Source organism: Toxotes jaculatrix, chromosome 8, assembly GCF_017976425.1.
Source record: "Toxotes jaculatrix isolate fToxJac2 chromosome 8, fToxJac2.pri, whole genome shotgun sequence".
NCBI lineage: Eukaryota > Metazoa > Chordata > Actinopteri > Toxotidae > Toxotes > Toxotes jaculatrix.
In genome coordinates, this window is record NC_054401.1 from 21,295,327 (window position 1) to 21,303,324 (window position 7,998).

Consider the following 7,998-nt stretch of genomic DNA (forward strand, 5'->3'; position numbering starts at 1 on the left):
TGACAGATTGCTTTTCCATTTCACAGTTCATTTTAAATTGCCTGTGAAAGCGTTTGGCACACTAGCTACAAATTTGTTTCAGGTTTTCTGGTTTCTGGTTCGATTTTTGCAAACTGTTTGATGGACCTATTTGCTATAAGTGGATTAAATCTCTGTTCATTTTGAAAGAAGAAGAAATGGATTTGAGTGGGAAGAGTGGGAAAAGAAATCTCATGAACTTGAAGAGAGGGCAAAAAGGCAGAGGGTTTTTGAAAGTGAAGGAAGATCAACATCAATGCAGCAGAATGTTTGAAGAGTTGACTAGAGGACATGTGCCAGGACATTTCTGCCCACTGTCTTACCTTAGCCATTACTCTGCTTGTAATGCAAATTAGGCTAGGTAATGCAAATTGAATACTTCGAGCAACGTGTTAAAGCTGCACTAATCAACATTTTTATATTAACAATGTGAGAGGGGTCACTTATTGTGACAAACCCACAGAGAACTGCACCGGGCTGCAGTTCCCGTTAGCTTGACAGAGCTCTTTGAACTTATTGTTTTGGTTTCACAGGGTGCAACTTTAATATTTCTGTTCAGTCTCACCTCTCTCACCAACCTTATTTCCAGCAGCAGCAGAGAGCAGCTGTTTTCAATGGAAAAGCACCGGTAAACCCACTGTGAGCTACCTGCTCAGCACCAAATAGCAGACAGAGAAAGTTAGCAACTAGCTGGTGAACATTTTGGAGCATGTAGAAGCTAAAGAGACAAATATTTTCCTCAGGAGATAAGCTGCAAAGAGACTGGGTACTGGACTTGATTTGTTGGGTGGACAAAAGCATGAAAGATGCTAAGCCTAATGTAATTTAGTCTTTTAGTCGAGAAGTGCAATTAGGCAACTTCTTGCTAGCACGTATGTCAATACTTCATTTACAATTGTTTCTGCTGCTCCAAAATGGCCAAAAACTTAAGCTGCTTTAGATACATTTATTAAAACCCTTGATATACATGTTATTAATCAACTCATCAATCTTCAGTTTTCAATTTGATATAATATAATATATATTAACAGTTTTGTTAAACATTTTATAGAGCTAGATTATTCATTTCATCCCAGTTTACATTTGGTGATGTAACAGCTGTTATAACTGGAAACCACCTGAATCAGTTCACCAATTACTATCTAAAAATAAGTTTAATGGTTCAGACTTCTCTGAATCTTAGCAGTGACTAAGTGGCTCCTCAACTGGAAAAACATTGGCTTATAGTTGTAAAGACCTAATGAAGCATTAGCTCACACTGCTTCTACCCCCATTGCGCTCCCGTAGCCTCTCCCAAATGGATGGACTTTGAGGGGAAAGCACGCAGGAGTTGGACTGATAGTCTGGGTGTCTAATCCGTTATCTCTCCAGCAACCTGTTGCTGCTCAGCAACTTGGCTCTACCCCTACAACTTCCCCTGGGCAGAGGTTTCTTGTACGCTCTGCTGACAGCTATCTCCCAGTGCAATTGTTGGTAAACACGATTGAACTGCTTATCCCAACAACAGGTTTCCTCTGACCCCTAATCCAGGCCACAGAGGAGACCCCCCCCTTTTACCCTTTTGACCCTTCCATCAGTCCAAACCCCCCCTCCACTCCTCCTCGTCCTCTGTGATGGTGGTGGTGGCGGTCGATGGGCTGGTGAGATAAGCCTGGGTGGAATTCCCGTCTGGGTGTTCTTGGGAGTGACCTGGGTGGCAGAGGAGCGTCAATGAAAATCACTCAGCACTCCACTCAATAAGGAACCAGTCAGAGCCACGGCTGCATTTCACATCACTTCTGTTCCTATTTTGTCTGGCTCTTTCTTTCACTCTTTGGTTTAAACTTTTACAGTAGCAATGAAAAATGGTGAAAGAGAAAGAAACGCTGACTTCAGCGGGAGCATGTGTGAACTTTTGACAACCTCTAACCCGAAGTAAGACAGCCTTAAAAAGTCTTGCTGTGCATGAATCAAGGAATGAGCTTAGAACTGAAAAAGGCTCCAAGATAAGGTCACCAGGAATGTGATCTAATGCAAATCCGATTTCTTAGAATTATGAAAACAAATCATATTTGGGTCACATTTACTGTATTGCCGGACAAAGTGCCATTTTGTAACAGGAGGACGCATAGTGGTGATCAGTAGACCAAATTTTGTGTCTAGACCCATAAATTCCTGTCACAATTCTGCAAGCACTGACTTCTCCAAGAAAACAAACCTCCCAGACGAGATGTGCAACTAGTCAGCCATATTTAACCATGCGTCTAGCACTTCCTTAGAGACCGTGGGTCCACATTGGAGAGGCCAGTTGTCTGGGAAAGAATGCTAGGGGTCTAGAGTGGCCCGGGTTAGGCAACGGCCTGGCCATTGTGCCCCAGGAGAAGGTAATTAGGAAGTGAAACCTTGACCAGTTGACAGCAGGCTTTGTTCAGGGGCGAGTGGGCCAAGAGAAATGCTTTTGAAAGCTTTTTCACTTTCTTTGCTGAGGCGACCTCAACCCCTTCCTCCAGAAACATGCTGGGGGAGATCATATAAGTTTCTCAAGAAAAATGCATGGGAGGGGGTTAAGTGGTATTTATTGAAAGGGAAGAAATATATAGGCAGTGTGTTGTTTGACAAGAGTACCAAACCAAATATACAGCATACAGTATCTGTTTACCAAAAATGTCATCTCTAATCCATGTTGAACTACAGCCCCAGTAAAACATATTTATTGCCTTTCATACTGTACTGCTAATATATATTAAGTTCTACAAATTCTAGTAATTACACTAATAATACCCACATCCTGGGCAGAAATCAACAGTCTGTCGAGTTCAGAGTCCAGTGCAGCACCACTTCTTTAGTTCTGCAGCTGCAGCTGGAGTTTTCAGCCAGCCCATAATCAACTCTGCCGTCTACTTTTCCTGTACTGTACATTTGCTCTCCAGCATTAAAAGTTGTGGATGAGCCAAATGACCAGCATCACTGCGGTAAGGGCATCCAGCACCAGGAGCCCACGCCTGTCCTGTCCCTGTCGACCCCGGCGCTCTGCTCTCAGCTCCTAATGTGGCAGGAAAAGTGTGAACATGGCTTTGGCAGACTGCAGGTCATTTCACCATCATCACCACAGGCCAGTAAGGGGAAACTGCATACTCCTTGAACAGCTGGTCCACAAGCTCCTGCAAAGGATTAACTCCTTGTACTTCTGAATCCAACCACTGGTTTTTAAAGTAACAATCCCTGACATATTTAACATTAAAAAATGGCTTTGTTCTGTTTGATATACTAAAACTTCTATCTACTACTCAACTTCAGGAACAGTATATGTAACAAAATAATCTAAGATCAATATATTTCACATATTTAAGATGAAAAGTGGACCCTTAATCTTTTTGTGTTACATAGATGCACTGTCTTGTGTACATTTGTGCATACTAAGGGACCCCAACATTTTAATGTGTCCAGTATTTTGGTTTATGACCAAATACCTGCAAGGTAAGAATTTATCTAAACTACTCAGAAAACATGGAGTCATACAGTGCAACTCTCTTAAATCTGAGTAACTTTAACTTCTAGAGTAACAACAGCAACTCTGAAAAATGCATAAAAAATGAAACAGAAGCACAATGGAAAAAACATACGGAACAATGTGGAGCAATCATGTCTTTAACCTGAAAAGCCCTTGACCACAACAAACAGATTCCTCTGTGCTTGGGCCTTGCAGCTAGTCTATAAAACACCAGAAAGAAGACGAGAGGAATCTACATGTCCTTTGTTATCCCCTTTGTTCTCCGCCTTATTATGGGAAGCTGTTTAGCAGCGACCCTTGGTTTACGGCAGTTTCATGCAGCTCAGTCTCAAGGACTGGTTTGGTTTCCCTTCACATTGGTTTAAACTGAGAAAATTATATGTGTAGATGTTTCCTGACTGAGTAAAACAACATTAATTGACATAAAACAATCAAACTGATCCTTGCGTTGCATGCTAACATGCACTGACCCTTGTGAGTCTGCTTCTCAGAGAGTCAAAAGCAGGAATCACTGCAAATTTATTAAAAGTTATTCACTAGCAAATGAGTCGACAACACAATTTACACATAAAAATGATCCTAAACACCTAAAAATGAATTATGGTACTAACACTGGCACAGATCTTCAAAGACATCTAACCATCGTGTTTTGGAAAAAAATACATCACCTACTTGAGGCGGTTATTCTTAACATCACTTAGGTTTTATGAACTTGTTAGGGAAAATGTGCGGCTTTATGGGTGGTTTTTGCACTGCTTTCATACATTTGCAGTGCTTACGTCTCTTAGTGCAGGTGCCACGAACAGTCTTTTCCAAGTAAATGAAGTCAACTGATTGCTCTTGACTTTCTCCTGGAGACTGCAGAGCTGGGACAGGGATCAGTCCTCCGTGACTGCGGTGATTAAACTTTTTATGTAGTTGACAGAGGAGTTAGAAAATGCCAAGGGACATTTAGATTAATGATGGCATCCTTGAGGCCAGTATTATGTCACTCTGAATGAGAGCTGAAGAGACAGAGGGATGACATTTTTACAGGCCTGGTCCTTATAAACACATTTGTGTGTGTTTTCAAGGCAAGATTTGCCAAACACACAAAAACACCAAGAACCGCTACACACACAAGCACATACATACACTTCTAAAGCACTTCACAATAACACTCTGTGGCTGCTGTTGTATCCTGTAAGTGTGTGTATATGTGTGTGGTGAGTGCCATAGTTGGCTGGTGGGCCCGTGTTTGATGATGAAGTCATCAGTTTAAGTAAACTCCAGATGGCCAAGCAGAAAGTAAAACAAGTGCCATCTGCTTAGATTCAACTGCTGCTCAACTTCTCCCCTCTCCACATCCCTGTTTCCCCTCCTCTCTCAGTTGGCACAGCGAAGGACCGGAGTACTCAGAACATTAATGCCATTAGTGAAATGTTTCAGAAGAGGCAGCCAAGCACAATGCATTACACTAGCACTACATTACCACCAAGGGCTGCGCTCGTTGCAGCAGTCACAAGGTAATACACAACCAGAAAATCAACTGTGGGATTGACTGTGTGATAGTAAAAGCATGTGTGTTCCCCCATGCTGATTGTTCATAGTTCCAAACAATAATAAAATAATACAAAGCAAACCGTCGATCAAGGGAGGAAATACCAATTTGGACGGGACTAACAGCATACTTAAAATTTTGTTGTCTGTAGAGCGTCACCAGTAGTGGGACTAAAAATATGAAAATTATTCCCAATGAATGGGCTGGGGGAAAGATCAGCAGGGGTCACCAAGATCATAGGAATTCATACTTTGGATAGTATGAACAGCCAGTTCACAATGCATGGTAATTTAGCCAGTAGTTTTCAACATGGCTTGTTCTACAAGTGTTGGATGGAATTGAATGACCTTGTCATCACTTACACTTGAAGACCCACTGAACACACACACACACACACACAAAAACCTCCATCTTCACTTTATATGAAACAATATTAAATTGCCTCTCAAAGAATGTGGGATAGAATAACAGATGATGCAGGACTGACCAGCAACATGAAAAATGAAAGGGGTTGTACAAATGAGGATAAAATTTTCCTGGAAGGCCCTGTAATGATTTCCTGAAAGCACAGTGTGGTGATACAGAAAGTTTAGTCGTTAGAGAGTGTAAATAATTATCTCTGGTGGACAGTCACGTCGTTGGTAAAAGTTTGAGGTTGCTTATTCATACAATGTTTGCTAATGAGCACGGTACTTATTAGCTTTACAGCATAGACACTCCCACAGTGATGAGCATGATGGGTATAGATTTGTTCACTTCCAGTGGGTCTTCACCATCAGACCCTGCTGCTGGCAGAACAAAAATCAGAAAGTTAGAAAAACATGTATTTCTGATTTCCTCCTTAAAGAGTCATTTCATACTGTTACTGTTTCATGGTCATGGAAACTCTCATAGCAAGTCAGTAAATGCCAGCCTGGTATTAAGTTCTCATAATAAGTGTTTCTCCACTTCCTGTTTACACAGGCACAACAAAAGCTGCGGTTGTTGGTGAAAGTAGTAACTTTATAAATAATTCATTAATCACAAACTTTTATTTATACTGTAAATCTTATCCTTCAGCATATCTGTACTGATCTTGTGAAGATCCAAGAAGTGAGCTCACTGGCCAACAACATCCTGGTAAAAAAAAAATAGTAAAATCTCTTAAAGCTTTATTCAGACAGTACTCCATATGTGTGTGCTATTACTTTCAGGTGGGAAAATGAAACTACTGCATGTGACAAATAAGCTAAGGCAGGTCTTGTTTCCCTCCGTCCACTGATGCAGAACTTTCAGTGATGCCCTTCATCTGGCTTAAAAACATTGGACTCTACACATCGGTTAAGTTGTGTGTCCCAGAAAAAAAACAGGACCAATCTCCTTCACCACTGTGTGTTGTAATTAAGCCCACAGCTGGCAGTTCCCATTACGCCATCAGGGCGAGCAGGCGGACCTGGTCTGTGGCACTACAGGCCCTCCACCTCACCTCTCCGCCCGCAACCTTTTTCCCTCTCCTCAGCACCTGTACATTGTAAAGAAGCAGTGTGTCAGCCCAAACAGCCCTGCAGCTAGCAGACTGATGACTTTGAGAGTGTTTGTTGTGAAACACTTTGGTGTAACACATCATCTCCCCCCGCCTCACTGTACATTTTCACATTCTGCCTCGCCGACTGTGTTTGCCGGGCCAGGTGGGGAAAATGTCCACACGTGGTTTTAGGTTCAGTAAAATTCACACCAGCCTTTTTTATATCTGACAGGAAACTGCATGGAAATGTGGCATAATGGAGAACAGGCAAGTGGTGCGACAATTGCTGCGGGGGCGACAACACTGAGGGCTGCGGAGCAACGAGCGAGGGTTTCATCACATCTGCCCCCCCCACCCCTCCCCGTCTTCTCTCTCACTCACTCATTCCCCTCCCTCTCACTTCACAGGACAAAAACGTTATGTTCAAGCAAGAATTTTAATGTTGTGCCGCTCTGAGTTTGCCCACACCACACCAAGCGCAGGCCTGTCCCTGTGGGCTAGCTCTCTCCTGGCCAAGATCAGCTGTCTGACCGCAGAGCAGCCTGCTGTAAACACTAACCAGATTACCACACAGACAACACACACACGCACGCACAACTCTACAGGAATGATCACACTGACAAACTTACAAGCAACCATTGTCAACAAAATAATTTGCTTCCAGCTGCATACCATATTGATTTAGAATGAGGCAGCTAGACAGATTACAACTGGATCAAATGAAAACAGAACATTACCATCCAAATCCATTTCAGACTGTGAGAAGTCTTATGTAACATTCAGGAGAAGGAAAAAAAACAACAAAACAAAACAAAACAAAAAAAACAAACAAAAAAACCCCCAAAACTCAACTCCGGTAATGATGTGCACATGATTGGCAATAGCTGACTATTAAATTTCCCTTCCCCACCTCTCCCCCAAAACCACTGCAGGTGCTGCAAAAGCATGATTAGAGGTAAAACTGAAAACTATAACCAACCAAAACATACTGCAGCAGGGTCACTGTTGTTATTGTTCCAAGTGGCGCTGTCAAATATAAAAATGACCATGCATTTTGTTGGTCTGTCTCCCTTTGTTGATGTATGTTTATGTAAGAGTTTCTGTCAAAACATGGAAAAAAAGATAAATGTGGCTAATTAAAAGAACATTTCTTTGGTAGTTGCTGTAATAGATACCTCATTGTGGGGTCCAGGGGCAACACTCCCCTTTAACCAATCACGACCACTGCTCATATTGAATTTGACTCTTGAAAGGCGGTTGATTTTTGAAATCGTGCATCTTGCTTGCCAGTGCCACCACACACAGAGGCATATGTGAGTATCCTACATTAAAAAAAAAAAAAAATCTTTGGTGTGTCACATCAGATTTGTGCAAAGGTGAGACTTAGGTTCACACTCTGAATTAAAAAGCTGAACTGATGGAAAGACTGAGTCCCTGTGAGTCATG